The 20,314-nt window shown below is 42.1% G+C and overlaps 1 long non-coding RNA gene across 1 annotated transcript in view; it reads left to right on the forward strand.

The window, feature by feature from the left end:
- The window catches only part of LOC138757788 (uncharacterized), a 47,504-nt gene extending 28,324 nt beyond the window's left edge, over window positions 1–19,180 (forward strand). The window contains exons 2-3 of the long non-coding RNA XR_011353887.1: window positions 18,534–18,780; window positions 19,041–19,180. This is a non-coding gene — a long non-coding RNA (uncharacterized lncRNA). The remainder of the gene's footprint in view (window positions 1–18,533; window positions 18,781–19,040) is intronic.
- Window positions 19,181–20,314: the final 1,134 nt, after the last annotated feature.

Genomic DNA, 20,314 nt, shown 5'->3' on the forward strand with positions numbered 1-20,314 from the left:
GTAAACGGGCAATGGGATCGGGGTGACGGATGGGGGGTGTACGCAAAGGAGGGTTGGGGGAGCCCTCGCCCACCAGCCGAACTGCCCTGTGAACAGAACCCGTATAGAGCTTGGCAATAATAGGCGAACTAATGTAACGCGGTGGTAGCATAGTCAGGGCGAGATTGTCCTCTAAAGAGGACAAAGGAGGGATTGTAAGGTAAAACATCATGAGATGGGAATGTGTAGGGAGTTACCCTGTACAGGGCTGTAACAAGAAGGGGAGGTGTCCTTGTACTCCTGTTAGGTAAAACATCATGAGATGGGAATGTACAGGGCTGTAACAAGATGTGAATGCATCCTTGTACTTACAAGATAAGAGAGACATTGATGGATTGAGAGGCAGGAAGCTAGCAGGGAAAGGATAGCAACAGTTTTAGTCATTGGACAAGTAATGATATGATGATGTTCTAAGCACATATCCAAGGGTATAAAAAATCACCATTTTGCTGATAACGGCAGAATGCATTCTCCGACTAACATGGTTGGTCGCAAGTGTTACAATCCGGTAATAAAGAACAAAGAACCCTGATTTCGACTCAGCCTGGTGTTTGTCTCACTCATTCATGAACAAAGCAGACCTAACAACCGTGAAGTCTCTTCAAAGGATGCCTGCCCTGAAGAAGTTCTCTCTTCGAAGGGAATTTTGTGATAGTCTCTCTCTCACTGTTCCCTCTCTGTTAACCCTGCTGCTCTCAAGCTTTGCGACCATGTGATCGCCCAGGCTTGCTTCTGCAGCCATGTGTACCTCTTAGCTGTTTGCCCGTGCTCCTCCCCTGCCCTTTCAACCATCCACTCCTCCCCCCCTCTTTCTATTCAAATGTCTACCTGTTTTTGCCTATACCTGATGAAGGGCTCAGACCCAAAATGTTGGTACCTCCTATGAACACGGGGAGACTTGTGGAATTCCTCCAGCATCTCTGTATTTTTTGCAGTGTCTGCAGACTCGTGCTTTACTGTAACGTTGTTTGTCCTTTACTTGCCATGGATGCTGCACGGCCTGCTGAGTTTCTCCAGCACATTTGAGTATTGCACTCGACCCCAACATCCCCAGACTTCCTTGTTTAACTCCAATCTGCACATTATCTTATTAAACTTCAATCTAGTGTAGATTTCTTTTGTTCATATAACGCATTCAAGCCTTTAATTCTCACCAGCCCTCTGCTGCAGACGTGGCTCTTCAATGGTTAACAGAAAGTGGTCATAAATATGGTGTCAGGTTCTGACTTGGCTCTCACTTTTTTGTGGGACTATGACCTAACATTAATGTTGGTCAACAGAACCATCGATTCAGTTCCAGAGAATTCTCAGTCATTCCGGAGGTACGAGGCAGTCCAACAGTTTCATTGCTGGCTATAAATGTAATCAACAGGAACATTTATTAACCATGGACAGAGTTAATCAATCACCCCATTAAATATAATGATGCAAAGCTTGTAGCACAATACTTTTCCATGAGAATTATAATTCAAGTGCAAATATACTCCTCAATATAATGTCATTTTTAAAAATTATTGAGCAATTCTGATGATGAAAGAAAATATGAATGTGGGGATTTTAGGATTTCAAACAATCACACTATTTACTTTAATAGATAATCTATAAAATTCAGCAAGCCCCCATTTCTGATTTGAGGCTGACAATGTGGAGAAATTGAAGCTAATGGAATCTGAAGTCCACAGGAATCCTCATTTAGACAAATAAAAATCTTTGTTGTCTGTCCTAACTCACACATCTTTCCTGTGCTTGGTGATCTGATTTAAATAGTGCATCAACGTTCTCCATTGTTTATGTCCAATAGAGTCAGGCTGAACAGAAACAAGCCTTTTAGTCCAACCTGCTCATGCTGACCAAAATGTCTGCCTGGGCCTCTCTCCCTCTAAACTTGATGAAACGTTTTACTGTCCTATTTCTCCCCCTGATGCTGCTCGACCCGCTTTGTTCCTCCAGCACATTGTGTTTAGCACCAGATAACAGAGTCTGTCGTCTCCTGTGAGTCACCGTCTCAACCTTTCCTGTCCATGAACCTGCCTAACTCTTCTTCAAAGGTTGTAATTCTACCCACCAGTGCCTCTTCCTCTGGCACCTCCATCACACTTTGTGTGAAAAGTTGCCCCTCAGTTCCTTTTTCAATATTTCCCCTCTCACCTTCAGTCCATATCCTCTTGTATGAGGCTTCACTATCTTGTAAAGAAAGGCTGACCATTCACCTTATGTACACCCCTCCTGATTCTATATACCTCCACAAAAGTCACACTTTCCGTCTTTTTTCTTTTGTTAGAAGCTGAAGTTATAATTGGCTAATTCGATTTGATTGGAAGATTAGGGCAAATGTTCCATGTGTCTAGATTCCTGCACCATCCAATTGGCAACTTGTTGATGAGGGCAATATGGTTAGTGTAACTGTAGTACAACATGATTACAGTGCCAGAACTCAGGTCTGAACCTGATGCTGTCTATAGGGAGTGTATATGTTCTCCTTGTGACCTGTCTCCAGTTTCTTCCCACCCTCCAAAACATATGGTCAGTAGGGTTATAAGTGGAACACCCCATATCCTGAGGGTGTGGACCCTGCTTTTGGGCCTTATAGGTTAAACATAGAAACATAGGAGCAGGAGTAGGTCATTCGACTCTTCGAGCCTGCTCCGCCATTCAACGAGATCATGGCTGATCTCCACAAGATCCCTTCTCATTTGTTGGTCCTCTTCTGGAGGCAATCTTCATCATTGTAAGTAAGAGTTTGGCAAGCAAAATAGATGTAGAGTGTGAATCACACTCTCAATACAATTTGTTAGCAAGTGGGTTACGGTGACCTGATGAGGAAGAAATGCAAAAAGTTGGACAACCTTATGCTACTGGTCAACCTCTGTATTTAAAGGATAAGTAGGAGTAGGGCCATTCATCTCCTCGTGTGTATCGATCTTACCTTAAACCTATGCCCTCAATTAGAATGATCTACCCTGGAAAGAAAGTCTGTGAGCATTCACCTTATCCATACCCCTCATGATTATATAACCCTAGAAGGGTTATGGAAGCAGCTACATCTTAATAGATCACTTTCTTGGCTCAATGAGTCAAAGAGTATACCAGTTTTCCACCTATGTAGGTGGAAAAGCTGCTGGTCACTAAATAAAAAAATCACCACTAGAGAAGAACCAGTGGTAGATCAAAGAAAAATGAATGTCCAGCCATCAGACCTACTGTTGCTGATCAAGGGGTCAAGGGCAAGAGAAAGAAGATTGAAGATAGGAGCCTAGACGTTCAGAAATTATGTCAGACAAACACTCAAGTGAGAAGCTAATAGCAAGGATAAGAGCCGTCCATCTAGTCCATCGAGCTTGCTCCATCACTCAATAAGATCTCGGCTGATATGGCCATGGACTCACCTGCAGTCTCCGCCCCCTTCCTTTCTCCTGTCAAAGTGCATCTTCCTCACCCCTCATCCTCTTCCTTCTGAACCTCCTTGAATTTCTTCCTTCTCTCTTACCTGCTTTTACCTATCACCTGTACTCCTCCCTTCCCCCCCCCCCCCCCACCTCTCTACTTGGGACTTGGCCCATTTCTTGCTATTCCTGAGGAAGGGTTCAGGCCCAAAACATTGACTGTCTATTGCCTTCTATGGGTCCTGCCTGACCTGCTAAGTTCCTTTAGCTTTTTGTATGTTGCTCTACTTGCCCATCAGTCGCCAGAGCCTGTAGATTCCCAATATTTCAAAAACCCACCTATCTGTGCCTTAAATACGTTCAATGAGGCAGCCTCTACTGCTTCATTGGGCAGAGAATTCCATAATTAGGCAGAAATAGTAGGGTGGAAAAAAAATTCTCCATATTTTCTCACAACATTCAATCTTTTAGACGGTATGCCATCTCTATCAAGCTTTTCAAAGTTAACAAACTATAAGTAATTTTAATTAATTTTTGATCACCTGATTTTTGAAACAGTTTCCTCTTTGGGGTACTTAAGATGTATTTATTGCAGGTGAGGTGTTAAACCTTAACACACACGTTCAATAGGCACAATCAGACACAAAACTACATTCATACAGATGCATACAATCATAACTCTCTTTGACACACACCACTCCTAACCAAAATCACGCTAATTCACACACAGAATCTCTGTCTCTTACATACACACATACAATGTTCACACATCATGATTAATAACCAGCTGTACCTGAGAACAGTGTCGAAAAAATGATCTTAAATGGAGGGCATGGATACTCATTTGTAAAATGAATGCATTTTACCTCATCAAGGCCTCTTTGACCTTGTTTACTGCCTCCTTAATTAGATTCCTGATCAAATGATCAGCATGACCCTTTTAAGCTAAAGCAGGAATGACACACTGTGGCTTCTATGCTGCCATATTACAGTAACCTAATGTCTCAATTTGACAGGACACTGTAAGGGGCACTTACTGCTAGGAGCTTCTTAATAGCTCCTGACAATCTCCACATATCCAGGAACGGAATGATTTTTTGCTACTCATTTTCATTACTTTGATGGTGCTGTCGGAAGATTTGTTTTACCAGTAATGTTTCATTTTTTTTTGTTTCCATTATGAGAATGTTGAGAATGGAAATACAGTAATAAGGTAGACATATACCAGAGTGTGAGATACACATGGCCATCTTCAAGTCAGTTTTCGTACACTCACACACAGATATTTGCACTCACATACTTAAACAATCACATATGCTCAGAATCACTCACACACACACACACACACACACACACACACACACACACACACACACACACACACACACACACACACACACACACACACACACACACACACACACACACACACAAGACCTGAGCTAGTCCTTTGCAACCAGCAACAGATACAAAGCAGAGTCACAGGTGCTGTACTCTGGAGCAAAAAGCAAACTGCTGGAGGAATCAACGAGTCAGACAGCATCTGTGGTGGCAGAGGACTGGCCTGTCATGAGTTCCACTATAAATAACCTCTCTTAAGTTGGGTATCAGATTTGGGTATAGAAATTGATCCATTTTGCTGGTCAGACATGTCAGGACAGGATGATTAACACAATTAATGTAAGGTATCGGCTGGTGCAATATAACTTCTTGCCTCACTCCACAAAAATTGAAATCGAAAATATCAGACCAATGTTTTCGATGTGGTCAAGAAATAGATACTTTCTTGCATTCAACCTGATCATACGCTAAAGTGAGGCCTTTCCTGGAAGATTTGTGTAATCTCCTAAAAAAAATTACTGGAATTCAATACCCTCAGGCACCTGAATTATTTTTATTGGGGAATTTAAAAGATGTAAGACCTAAAACAGTGGTTCTCAAGCTTTTGATTTCCACTCACATATCACTTTAAGTAATCCCTATGCCATAGGTGCTCTGTGATTAGTAAGTGATTGCTTACCATAGTATATGGGTGAAAAGAAAAAGGTTGGAAACCACTGTTTTAATCATACCTAATTGACATTACATGCACGGTTTCATAACTCCAAAGGAAACGAGCCATTGATAATTTTTCTCAAGCAAGATATTCCAGTAACAATTGGTCTAGAGCAGTGATTCTCAACCTTCCCTTCACACTCACATACCACCTTAGGCAATCCCTTACTAATTACAGAGCACCTATGGCATAAGGATTACTTAAAGTGGTACGTGAGTAGAAAGAAAAAGGTTGAGAACCACTGCCCTAAAATAAGGTTGTTGAAATATCAATTAAAATTCGTTAAGCTTGCTTTAGTAGTGGCCAGGAAATGCAGACCAGTTACTTGGAAATCTGATCCCCAACTAGGTTTATCCTGCTGGAAGATGCATAATGGTGTCCCCTGGAGAAGATCACATATAATCTCAGAAACAGGTACCATGTATTTTCAAGAATATGGAATTCATACCTCAAGTACATTGCGGTAAATCTTTAATGATTCCCCCTCCTGTCTATTCCCCACACCCCTCCACCCCACCAGTGCTCACAGCTCCAAGGACCCTGGATGGCAGGTTATTTGTCCCTTGATGGGAGTGGGGTTTATCCTCGGTGAAGCCAATCTTTTCTTTTTCTTATTCTTTCTCTTTTCTTCTTTTTTCTTGTTTCTTGGTTTGGGGGGGGGGGGGGGTGGTTGGAGGGTTCTTCTCGTTCTTCTTTCTCTCTATTACCTTTTTCTCTCTTTGGTTCAACATGGACATTGAATTTGCATTTTTGTAGTATTGTTGTAATTTTTTCTTTCCTTGTAATAATTGAATCACATCAACTTTTCTTTTTTCTCACTTACTTTAATATCAATATGCGGATCGATATTTGCATTATTTTGTTAATATTATTGATATTGATGTTTTTCTTTTTGATTATTCTTCGTTTTGACTGAATGTTGATTGAAAATTCACAAAATAAAATATTCAATAAATACATAAATAAATGGAGAGATAAATAAATAACCCATCTTCATTTTGCTGCCGGAAAGTGCAAAGCCTGATAGAAAGAGAATGCCCAAACATCCAGGAGACACAACCAGTAAAAAACACGAGGAGTGCTTCACTGAGGCACCATCACAGCTGAAGGGTCAAAGACAGGTTCTGAAGTATCTAGGAGCCAAGAATTTTTCTCTCTCTCTCTCTTTCTCACACACACACACATACACACTCTCTCATCTTCACAGATGTGCACAATCTGTGCACATGCACAGATTCACCCACATGCAATCACTTCCTCACTAATACACAATCTCCTACACCTAGACTCAGAGACACTCCAACACATATACCAACTCTCAACTTCACCACATCCCCTCACTCATTTCAATGTCACCCTTTTGCAACACTGCTCTCTGCACAAATTCCTGCAAACAATGGTGGTGGTGATGTGGTCGTTGTCTTGCTTCCTGACCTCTATTTGGCCGAAGCCAGATGACGACACTCAGACACCTCCTCTTACCTACCCTCTCCAACAAGGCCCCACTAAAACTCATCAAACCACTGTATCCAGCACTATCTCTGAACTCATCATTGCCAGTCATCTCCCTTGCACAGCCTCCAGTCTCATTTTTCCTCAACCCTGCACTGCCTAGTTCTGCATCCTACCCAAATCCATTCACAAATCCAGTTGTCCCACAGACTCATCGTGTCCATGTGCTCCAGTCCCACTGAACTGATATCTACTTACCTTGATTCTGTTTTGTCCCTCTTGGTCCAGTCCCTCCCATCTACACCCACAATATTCATCACTTCAATAACTTCCATTTACCTGAATATAACTGTCTAATTTTTACCATGGACATCCAATCACTCTACACCTCCATCCTTCATAATGAATGTCTCAAAGTTCATAACATAATAACATAACATAACAATTACAGCACGGAAACAGGCCATTAGGCCCTTCTAGTCCGCACCGAACCAAACACCCCTTTCTAGTCCCACCTCCCTGCACAATGCCCATAACCCTCCATCTTCTTCTCATCCATAGACCTGTCCAACCTTTTCTTAAATAATACAATTGACTCCGCCGCCACTATTTCTCCCAGAAGCTCATTCCACACGGCTACCACTCTCTGAGTAAAGAAATTCCCCCTCATGTTACCTCTAAACCTCTGCCCCTTAATTCTTAACTCATTTCCTCTTGTTTTAATCTTTCCTCCTCTTAACGGAAATAGTCTATCCACAGCCACTCCGTCTATCCCTTTCATAATCTTAAATACTTCTATCAAATCCCCTCTCAACCTTCTACGCTCCAAAGAATAAAGACCTAATCTGTCCAATCTCTCCCTATATTCTAGATGCTTAAACTCAGGTAACATTCTGGTAAACCTTCTCTGCACTCTCTCCACTCTGTTTATATCCTTCCTATAATTAGGTGACCAGAACTGCACACAGAACTCCAAATTAGGCCGCACCAACGTCTTATACAATCTCAAACCACATGCGCAATGCGCCAATCCTCCGGCACTATCCCCATATCTAATGACATTTGGAAAATTACCGCCAGAGCCTCTGCTATTTCCTCCTTCACTTCTCTCAATGTCCTGGGGAAGATCCCGTCTGGTCCCGGAGACTTATCCACCTTTATATTCTTCAAAAGCCTTAAAACTACACCTTTTGTAATCTCTATATTCCCCATATTTACCCAATTTGCTTTTTTTATCTCACATCTCCCAATATCCTTCTCCTTAGTGAATACCGAAGAAAAGAAACTGTTCAATATCTCCCCCATTTCTCTAGGCTCCACACACAGTTTTCCGCTCTGATTTTCTAAGGGACCAATTTTGTCTCTAGCTTTCCTCTTACCATTAACATATTTGTAGAACTCTTTTGGATTAGTTTTCACCCTGCTTGCCATAGTTTCCTCGTACCTTCTTTTAGCTTTCCTAATTCCTCTCTTAAGATTCCTCTTACATTCAATGTATCTTTCAAACATCTCCTTAACTCCATGCTTCTTATATCTAATGTACGCGTCCCTTTTTCTTCTAACCAAGTTTCCAATATTCCTTGAAAACCACGGCTCTCTCAAATCTTCTGCCCCTCCTTTTAACCTAACAGGAACATAAAGCTTTTGCACTCTCAAAATCTGATCTTTAAAAGACTTCCATCTCTCTACTACATCCTGCCCATAAAACAAATTGTCCCAATGCACACCCTGCAAGTCATTTCGCATCTCCTCAAATCTAGCTTTTCCCCAATCAAAAACCTCAACCCTTGGCCCTGACTTCTCTCTTTCCATAATGACATTGAAGCTGATGGCATTATGATCACTGGACCCGAAGTGCTCGCCAATACTAACCTCCGTCACTTGACCCATCCCATTTGCCAACAGTAGATCTAACACTGCTCCTTCTCTGGTCGGCACCTCTACATATTGTTGTAAAAAACTATCTTGCACACATTTCACAAACTCTAACCCATCCAGTCCTTTCACAGAATGTGTTTCCCAATCTATATGTGGAAAATTAAAATCTCCCATAATTACAACCCTGTGCTTATCACAAATATCTACTATCTCCCTACAGATTTGCTCCTCTAGGTCTCGGTCCCCTCCGGGTGGTCTATAATACACCCCTACAAGTGTAACCTCTCCTTTCCTACTCCTCAGTTCCACCCAAATAGCCTCCGTGGATGTGCCCTCTAATCTATCCTTCCTAGGCACCGCTGTAATATTTTCCCTGACAAGCAATGCAACCCCACCTCCTCTTGCCCCTCCGACTCTATCACACCTAAAACAACGAAACCCAGGGATATTCAGTTGCCAATCACATCCCTCCTGCAACCATGTCTCACTAATCGCTACCACATCATACTTCCAAGTATCAATCCACACCTTCAGCTCATCCACCTTTTTTACAATACTCCTGGCATTAAAATATATGAATTTCAGAGATTTCCCAATTTTTAATCCCTGTTTTCCCTCATCTTTAATAACAACATTATTTACTTTTCTTGCCAATTGCCCTTCATCTTCTTCCAGAGCATTTCCCTTCTCTATCACCTGCCCATCCATATTCAAATACTTACTACAAACTTTCTTTGTTTGCATTCTAACCTTCTCCTTACTGCTCTGTACTATTTTGTTCCCTCCCCCCAACCATTCTAGTTTAAAGGATCCTGAGTAGCCCTAGCAAATACCTCTGCCAGGATTCTGGTCCCCCTGGTATTTAAGTGTAACCCGTCCTTACTGTACAGGTCACATCTCCCCCAAAAAAGGTCCCAGTTATCCAGAAACTTAAAACCCTGCCCCTTACTCCACCCCTTCAGCCACGTGTTAATCCTCCACCTCATTCTATTTCTATTCACACTGTCACGTGGCACAGGGAGTAATCCAGAGATTACCCCCTTTGCGGTCCTTCTTTTTAACTCCCTACCTAACTGCCTGTACTCACTTTTTAGGACCTCTTCTCTAATTCTCCCTATGTTATTGGTACCTACATGTATCACGACCTGTGGCTCCTATCCCTCCCACTTTAGGATATCTGGGACACGAGCAGCAACATCTCGGACCCTGGCACCAGGGAGGCAAACCACCATCCGGTTCTCCTTGCTGCGTCCGCAGAATCCCCTATCCGTCCTCTTAACTATGCAGTCTCCTACTACAATTGCCCTCCTCTTCCTTTCCCTCCCTTTCTGAGCTACAGGGGCCGACCTCATGACAGAGGCACAGCCACTGTCGCTCCCCCCAACCTTGATGTCCCCCTCAACAGTGCTCAAAGAGGCGTACTTTGTACTTTGTTTCTTTCTTGACAACAGGCCCAACAAGTCTCCCTCCACCACCACCCTCTTCCACCTGGAAGATCTTATTCTCTCCCTTAATAACTTGTCCTTTTCCACTTTCCCACTTTCTCCACATTAAAGGAGTAACCATGGGTACCTACATAGGTCCAAGCTATGCCTGCCTTTTTGTTGGCTTTGTGAAGCAATCCATGATACAAGCCTACACAGGTAAGGCCCCCAACTCTTCCTCTGCTACATCGATTGGTGCTTCCTTGTATACCCATGAAGAATTTGTCAACTTTATTTACTTTACTTTGCTGTCAACTTCCACCCTGACCTCAAATTCACTTTGTCCACCTCTAGTAACAATCTCCCTTTTCTCGATCCCTCAGTCTCCATCTCAGGAGGCATAGTCTTGACAGAAATCTTCTACAAACAGATCAACTTCGACAGCTACCTTGACTACAACTCTTCACAACTTGTCCCCTGAAAGGATTCCATTCCTTTCTCTCAGTTCCTCCACCTACATAGCATCTGCTCCTAGGATGTGATCTTCCATGCTAGATCATCAGAGATGTCCTCCTTCAAACAACATGGTTTCCCTCACCAACATATTTTTAATTATGCACACTTCTGTCCTGGATCCCTCTGCTCCCAGATACAACAAGGACAGGATTCCCCTTGTCTTCAGCTACCACCCCACCTGTCTCTGCATCCAACATATCATCCTCCACCATTTCTGCCACCTAGTGTGTGATTTCACCAGGACACATCTTCCTTTCTCCTACTCTCTCCACATTTCACAGGGATGTGACTCCCTCGTCCACTCCACCCTTCCCACCAATCACCCCTTGGCCCCTACCCCTGTGATCTCAGGTGTTCCACTTGTGGCCATATCTTACCACCATTCAAAGCCCCAAACAGTCCTCCTTCCAAGTGAAGCAACATTTCACTAGTGAATCTGCATTGGTCATCTACTGTAACCAGTGCTCCAGCTGTGGTCTCCTCTGCATCAGAAAGACTGGACACAGACTGGGATATTGCTTCATTGAGCAGCTTCACACTGTTTGTTGCAAGAGCAAGATAGTGAAGCCTCATACAAAATATGGATTTCCCAGCGGTAACTCATTTCAATTCCCCGCTCCATTCCCTTGCCTTCATGTTTGTCCATGGTCTTCACCCAGAGACATATGAGGAACAACACCTTATATTCCATCCGAGCACCCTCCAATCAGATGGCATTAACACTGACTTCTTCAGTTTCCATTAGACGCCCCCATCCTTTCCTTGTCTCCTTTCCTCACTCTCTCTCTCTCTCTTTCTCTATTTCCCTTTTCCTCTGCCTCCTTTCACAGAGCCAAAGACTACCCCCCATTAATTCTCATCTTTCCTCTCTCCTGTCCTCTTATCATATCCAATTAACACCTTCAATTAGTTGCTCTGTACTCCTTCCTCTCCCCTTTTCTCCAGCTTTCTAATATGGGCTCTTGCCTGTTTTCTGCTCACACATTGAGGAGGGGTCAGGCCCAAAACTTTGTTTTTGTATCTTTACCTCCTACTTTCTGAGTTCTTCCAGCATTTCTGTGTTTTTACTTATCACCCTCGTACTCATGGAATTTCACACACAATCATCCCACAGTTTATTTGTCACAAGTTCCCAAGTACAAGTGAAGGGTTCTTCAGTGAACAAGCTATTGCTATTATTTATACAACCATGTAAAAGCACGATTTACAGAGTATAGGATTACAATTAGCACCAAGGCAGGTCAGCATGACAACCCTGTTGTGGGGTTCATTCACGAGCTTGATGGCTACGGGGAAGGCACTGTCTTTAAGCCTGTTGGTGAATGCTTTCACACATCTTATTCTTGTCCTCAGTGGGGGAAAGGCAAAAGGCTTCTTCATCACCCAAAACTCAGACTTCCATCCCTGAAAGACATCAGAGAAACCAAAGACTTTCACTGCTGTCCAGCAGTTCCCTGGTCACTATTGCTGATGCTACCTTTATATTATCCTGTGTTATTGACTTAAAGAAATACCAAAATGGGATTTTCATATAACATAGGAGGTCATTAGGCCCATTGGATCATGTTGGTTCTCTCTGCATTCTAAGGAAGCAAAAAATACATTCCGAAACTTCATTGGCTTTAAAAAGCCTAATCTATGGCAGACCTTTTGGAATCTGTAAATATCATACCCTTTGAATTCTGCATCTAGAATAACATTTCAGCAGATAACAATCCAAAGAAGTTCCTCTTGTTAGTTTGTAAAGCAATTAATCAGCTGTGAATGACACTGACAGTCAGGGATGTCTCTTCTGTTTGAACCGCTGTGACTAGAATCTTACCAAGCAATTCTTCAGACCCATCATTGTTCCTTCATGACAGGAGGGATCTGAATGATAAGGCTGTGGAATATGTTGGTCTGGGTGTTCTGGATGCTCACCTCAATGATGATGTTGTCTTAGCTGAATGTGTCAGTGTATGTTTTACAACAGCTTACATTAAAATGGAGTTAAACCAGAAAATCTGCAGATGCCAGGGTCTAATACATTACACAAAAGGGCAGGCGAAACTCAGCAGGTCATACAGTGCTCATAGCCAGTAAGAGGTAACTAATGTTTCAGGCCTGAACCCTTTAGTAATGACATGGAATAAACAGGTAGACACCATTCATGCAGCAGCTGTGGAGGAGGCTGTGTGACCTATTGAGTTTCTCCAGCACTTCTGTGCTTGCATTTTGAAACAGCTTTTAAAAGAAACTCAGAGCAATTCACAGGGCTGCAACCAAACTAAAGATGATGCTGAGTAGCCTTTACATATTGGGACAGGTTACCACATGATTCATCAAGCAGTGCCTTGTAAAATAGAAGGATGAGCTAACACAGCAGAATCGGCAGAGGGAGGGAGTTTCCAGTCTTTGGGCCCATGGAGAATCAATAAAATGGTGCAATCAAAAGATTGACGGAAGGCAGAAGCCCTGGGGCAATAATGATGGGTGAGGGTGGGGGTGAGGGTGGAGGTGTGGGAAGTTTGTTGGATTGAGATTTAAATTTAAATTTAGATATACAACATGGTAACAGGCCTTTCCAGCCCACAAGCTCATATCCCCCCAAATACACCAATTAACCTGCAAACCCCATACTTTATTGAAGGGTAGGAAGAAATCTAAATTTAAAATTTAGAACCAGAGAAAACCCATGCAGAGTTTTAGATTTGAATCAGGGTTATTAGCGCTATAATAACCCTGTAACCTTATAATAAGCGTTACACTAACCAAGCCTCCCAAAAATAAAATTGCACAGTATTAAATCAAATGAAGATATTGGGAAAAATCTAAATTTTAAGACTAGTGAGTTTGAGAATCAAGCAGTTGTGATTATTTATTTGGCGTTGTTTACAGAATGGGAGAAGATTTTGTTATGCAATGAAAACTTATTACATCAGTGATGTTTCCACTGGCTTATGGTGTCTAAAATTAAGGTCACTCATAAAGAACTGAGATGAGAGTGAATTGATGGTGAATCTTTGGGTCTCTCTAACCAAGAGGACTTGGAGGCTCACACACACTGAGTATATTTAAGACAGGGGAATCCTGAGGAGGTTGAAGAGGACAGGGCTACTGTCCCTCATCTTGACAACATTTTCAAAGAGCACAATTAAGAGTTCCATGTCTAGCTGTATCATTGTTTGGAAGAGTATATGCAAAGTATTGGATAAGAAGTCAATACAGAGGATTATCAAAATGGCAGAGAAGATCACTGGGGTCTCCCTTTCCTCTATTGATGATGTTCACCAGAAGCATTGCTTAAATAGGGCTCAAAGAATTATGGATGTCAATTTCCATCCAGCACACTAGATATTTGACACACTACCAACATAAAGGAGGTACATGAGCATCAAAATCAGGACTGCCAGTCTGGGATATAACTTCTTCCTGACTGCTGTGAGATTGAGGAACAGTATCTTGTAACCAAGTAAATCATCTCAAAATATTTATATATTTTTTAATTAAACATTATATCTTTTTGCATAAATATGATTTTATGTGCTGTGTATGTGTGTGCACCATGGTCCAGAGATAAGCAATTTCATCTAGTTATATATGTACAGTCAGATGATAATGAATTTAAACTTGATAGATTTTTAATTATTAAGGAAATAAAGTGATATGGAGTTGATACATGGAAGTGGCATTGGATCAAGCAGGCACATGAATATGACCTCCTATTTCTTGTAATCTTATGCTCTTAAATAACAAAAAAAAATGCTGGAAATCTAAAGAAAATGACAGAAAATGATGGATATACTCAAAATATTGGCATGAATTCAGTGGGCAGTGTTACTGCTGGAGTCCAGTGCTGCAATGTCACTGGCAAACATTGCGTCCACAAATTTGGGATCTTCATGTTCACAGTTACTTGAATAAACTTTCCAAACTTCCTGACATTTCTACAGGGAAATGAGAACACTGGGGCACTGGCATGGCATTGTTACGTACAGCCCATCCACTTTGGAAATCGTTATGCTGCAGGAAATCTGGAAATTAACTCAGACATGCGCAAGATGTGGCACTTTGCTAAGTTAAACCAGAGCAGGGATTGCAGAGCCTTGGGGAGCGTTGTACAACAGAGAGACCTCAGGATACAGGGACATGATTCCCTGAAAGTAGTGACACAGGGTGGTGAAGAAGGCATTGGTACACTTGCCTTCATCAGTCAGGGCATTGACAATATTGGGACATTTGGGTTAGTTAAGACATCATGTTACAGCTGTACCAAATCACACTTGGAGTATTGTTTGCAGTTCTAGATGCCCAGCTGTAGAAAATATGTCATTAATCTGGAAAGGGTCCAAAATGGGATTCATAAGGATGTTACCAGGACTGGAGGACATGAGTTATAAGGAGAAGCTAGATTGGGTGACATTTAATTTAGACATACAGCACAATAACAGACCCTTTGGCCCACAAGTCCATGCTGTCCAATTATACCCAATTGACCTACAGCCCCCAGTAGGTTTTGAATGGTGGAAGGAAACTGGAGCGCCCAGTGAAAATGCACAGAGACATGGGGAGAACATACAAACTCTTTACAGACTGCATGGGATTTGAACCCTGGTCCTGATTGCTGCCACTCTAACAGTGTTGTGCTAACTGCTACAGCAAACATGCCAACCGTTCTTTTTCCTGGAGTGTCAGATGCTGAGTGGTGACTAGTTGAAGGCACGTAAAATCACGAGGGACATAATTAAAGTGAAAGATCACCCACGGGAAGGGGAATCTAAAACTAGAGTGCGCAGATTTAACGTGAGAGGGAAAATTTATGTGGGGGCATGCACAGGGTGACGGATGTGTGAAAAGAGCTGCCAGAGGAAGTTATAGAGGCAGGGACAATTATGACACCAAAAAGACACTTGGACGATACACGGGAAGGAAAGGTTCAGAGGGATATGGTGTAGTGTGAGTATGGCAGGTCATGTGACCTCTCCATCAGGAAACTAGTCAGAAGCCACCTCCCCTGTCAACCAAGGTCAAGCCTTGCCCATAGGTCAGCACACACCTGGTCATTTGCCCCTTTAATTGCTTCAATGATACCTGGGCCAGACTCTCTCGCTGATGGCACTATAAGGCTCACCACATGTGAGCCATTTGCCTCATTTCATCTGGGACAAACTCTAGCTCTACTCCAGGTTGAGAATTGTGGGCAATGCTGGACAGTCATTTGTAAAGTATGCACAGACAAAGGGTTGGGAGCTGTGTGTCTAAAAATGTTCCTGGTTTAGTTTAGATAGAGATGCACCTGCAAGAGATATCAAGAGGTGGCGGGTATCACCTGTTGTAACTTGATTGTAGAGCCTTCTACCTGTAGTATGTCATTTAACCCAGCAAGTGTGTTTGTGTGTGTCTTTTATTCCTGTTGCAACTCCCCTATGTGTGTAAATAAAAACTGCTCTTCAACCAGATTCGTTGCCCTTGGAACCCATCAAACTGGTTTCACACACAAAACATTTTGATGGAATGACTAGCTCTGGGTATGAACAAGCTGTGTTAAAGGACTTGTTTCTCTGTTATAGAAGTCTCCAGTAGAATAAACAAATGGCCAAACCCCCTAACTTCTCTGCTGAAATGAACATAAAACAAAGAGAGATGAGATTGTTGGCGTATGAGGATAGTGGAGGAGTGATGAGATATCTGCAGGAATTCCCATCATCTTTGAAGTTGCTTCTGAGCTCAGTTCAAAACTAAAGGTTTAAAAGGACCTTTGAATCATTCATTGAAATATGTAACTCACAACATGCAGCCAAGCATAGCAGAGATGGTTGATTTGTTCGTAATTCATTTGGATGAACTCATGAAATAGTCAAGATAAACTTGCAGCTACATCTCAAAAACACCAGGAAGGTCAAAGGATAAATTCAATAAAGATTCTAATGGAAAGATGGAGCTATATTTTGTAACTCTTGAAGGCCTGATGCTTCACAAATATTCAATGTAATATAAAGAGAAAGTGATTTGAATTGAATGAAAAATTAGAGTCTGCAAATCTAGTGACGGTCAACCCATTATTTCTGCATGGTCCTGCCCCATCGAACTGGTATCATCTTACTTCATCCGGTTTCAGTGGATAAGATCATGGACAAAGGCAAGACAAGGAAATGGAGTGGGGAATTGAAATTAGTTGCCATAGGGAGATTCATGCTATCGCGGGGGATAAAGTGAAGGTGCTCAATGAAGCAATATCCCAGTCTAATAACAGCAGGAAAGAAATGATCCTTGAACCAGGAGGTTTGTGTTTTCAACCTATGTATCTTCTCCCAACGGAAGGAGGGAGTGGGTCCAGAGTGGGATGAGTTCTTTAATTTGTTTCCCTCCCTCCCACCATTTTATTCAGGCACTTGCCTACATTTTGATCATAGCTTGATGAATGGCTCAGGCCTCAAAACTTTGGTTATGTATCTTTATCTTTGATATATGAAATACATTGTGTGACTTGCTGTGTTTCTCCAGAAATGAGTTCAATTGAATTGTTTATTGTCTCCTGTGCAGAGATAGGGTAAAAGCTTTGCTTTGCGTCCTCTCCAGTCAAGTCAATTTGTATAGCATGTAGTGCAATAATGACGCATAAAGAAATAAATAAATAAACAGCAGCTTTTGGGAGTTGTGTTAAAATAAGTCAAGCTGTGCAAGGTATAGAGAAAAGTACGGTTAAAAACAGTTACTGCCAGTATGAGATCCATTTAGGAGTCTGATAACAGCAGGAAAGAAATTATCTTTGAACCTAGAGGTTCTTCCCAATGGAAGGAGGGAGTGTGTCTGGAGTAGAATGAGTGCTTTAATTTGTTGGCAGCTTTCCTGAGACGTTAGGCCAATCACACTCTTACCTTGTTGCTGATGGCAACCACACAGAGCAACGCTAAAGAATAATTCAAAGGAACCAATTAATCTTCCAGTTAATACACAAAGTGCTGGAGAAACTCAGCAGGCCCTGCAGAGACCATAGTAGGCAAAAATATACAAGCAATGTTTCGGACCTGAGACTGTCATCAAGGTATAATTTTGATGAAGGTCTCAGGCCCAGAACATAGTTATATATATTTGCCTCCAGTACTTTTGTGTATTAACTGCAATCACAACATTTGCAGACTTTCTTCTCTTAATCTACCAGTGTACCTTTGGGATTCTGTCCCTTTGGTGCCTCAAAGGGTGCAGAGGAACCTGCTTGAGGCCCTTTGGAGAACCTGCTAATGCCACAGAGAGAGCACCTGGTCAGGTCATTGGAGCTGTGAGACAGCAACCCTCACTCCACAGTGCCACCAAAGGAAGAACTTTTGGATGTAAAATTACTATTAAATTTAGCCAATTTGAACAAAGCAAGGTCCCACAAAAGAATTAAAACAAACAAATGAAATGGTCAACATTTTAGGCACAAGACCCTTGGCAGAGCCAGGAGGAAATCAATAAAGCTGCTTTCAGTAGGAGAGAAGGCGGGGAGGGATGTGTAAAAAAAGGGGAATATTTCAGATTGGGTATATCTAAATGAATGAGTGAGCCACTCTCAGCACATTAGCTCTGTGTGATGTACTGATAATTGCAAGGCTGTGGGACTCAGCCTCAAGTTCTCCACATCATCACATCCCCTCCCTCTAGCCTTCTCTCTATTCAGTATTTGCTTGAATTATCTCCCCTCGAGTTCTATGAAAAACCAAAATGTTAACTGTTTCTCTTTCCATAGATGCAGCTTAGCTTGTTAAGATTTTACCTAACCTTATCCACCTTACTTCAAATTCCAATCCACTGAATGTATCAAAGAGAGGTGCTGCATCAAGAAGGCAGCCAGCATCATAAAGGTCCCCCCATCGTGCTGGAGACAACCTCTTCTCACTGCTACATTCGGGCAGAAGATACAGAAGCCTGACGAACACCACCTCTAGGTTCAAGAACAATTTCTTTCAAGGCTCTTGAACCTCCCCTTGTTACACTGATCAGGGAATGTTCCGACATCACAAGAGGACTGTCTGCATTATTGCTTAGACACTTGTTTGTCACCAGGATATCTGTGAGTATTATTTATCTCTATTTTTGTCTGTTTATAATTCAATTGAATAAATTATTTTTTAATTGGTTGTTTTTTGTAACTGTTTTCTTGCAAAATAGCTGTTCACCTGCAGCAAGTAAGAATTAAAGAGTAAATGTACATTGTACAATTTATAAGACAATAAACTCATTCTCAATTTACATAGAGTTAGAAGCAGGGAAAGATGTAAGGAAAGGATTGTCGAGAAGGAAATGTCAGAATGAATCTCATTATTTTTCTAGAAACACCTGTGGGACCACGGATGCTAAAATCTGGAGCAAAGCACAATCTGCTGGAGGAGTGCCAGTGGGTCAAGCAGCATCAGTGGGAGAGAAAGAACAGTCAGTCTTGATGAAGATTTCCAGCACCAAACATTGTTCATTCTTCCTCACCCACCTGATATTGCTTTACCTGCCGAGTTCCTCAGAATACTGCATTTCACTGTATTGCTGAATGTGTCAGTATGTTTACGAAAGCATCGGTTAATATATTCACAAAGCTGAGGTTTATTCATTTATTTTTTTTTGCCTTGTATTTAACTTGTTTGTTAAGCAATTAGAATTACATTAGAACACTCCAGTACCTGCCGAGTGATTAATATTTAAACAAAATTAAGTGGAGCAAGAAAGCGTTTATGCCGTAGGTGAGATGAGAGTTTTGGGACAGAATTAGTAGATTATGAACAACCCCAGCTGAGATAATAGCAATTCATGAAAAGGTCTTCCAGGAAGAGGAAAAAAACTGTGCAATCGAGCTTGGCTCGATGATTGTAGAGAGCTTACTGGAGGCTATTAGCACAGAGATGGTAGCAAGTTCTGATCTGTGCTGGTGGACTTAATCATATAATTTGTGCATTTCTCAATTTTATTCTTAATTAAATGACATGTTTGTTGTTTTAATTTTCCATTCACCCGCGAGCCCGTGGTGAAAGTATGTGACTGCAAACAAATACTGATATGGAGATCATCTTCTCAGTGCATGCTGATGATGATGTCCTTGTGGTGACCGATCCTGTTGACCTACAGAAGATGTACGAGCGCCAGAAGCTTTTCTTGGCTGCATCCTCTACCAGGATTAACTTGGAGAAGTATCCTGGTCTCTAGGTGGGTCAGTGTTAGATGGACGGCCTGTGGGAGGTGATAAGAATTTTTGTGTGGAGCACCATGAACCTCCTGTATCTTGGTGTTCACCTGAGTTCCACAGAGGAGACCTAGCAGATGAACTGGCAGGAACTGGAGATGAAAGTCAGTGCCCGGCTAGTATGCTGGTCAGGGATACTCCTAGCAATTTCTTACCGGGGCAGAGTGCTGGTCATAAACCAGTTGGTGGCCTCTATGTTGTACTGGTTAGTCATTTTGGTCCTGCCTGCTCTCTTTGTTACATGACCCAGAGGACGTTGGTGGAATTATTCTGGGGCAACAGGAGATACTAGGTCTCTGCTAAAGTCCTGAGCCTCCTGACTGAGGAGGGTTGTCAGTCATTGGAAACGTGAGTACTCAGCTGGCAGCTCTCCACT

This window comes from Narcine bancroftii, chromosome 3, assembly GCF_036971445.1.
Source record: "Narcine bancroftii isolate sNarBan1 chromosome 3, sNarBan1.hap1, whole genome shotgun sequence".
Lineage (NCBI taxonomy): Eukaryota > Metazoa > Chordata > Chondrichthyes > Torpediniformes > Narcinidae > Narcine > Narcine bancroftii.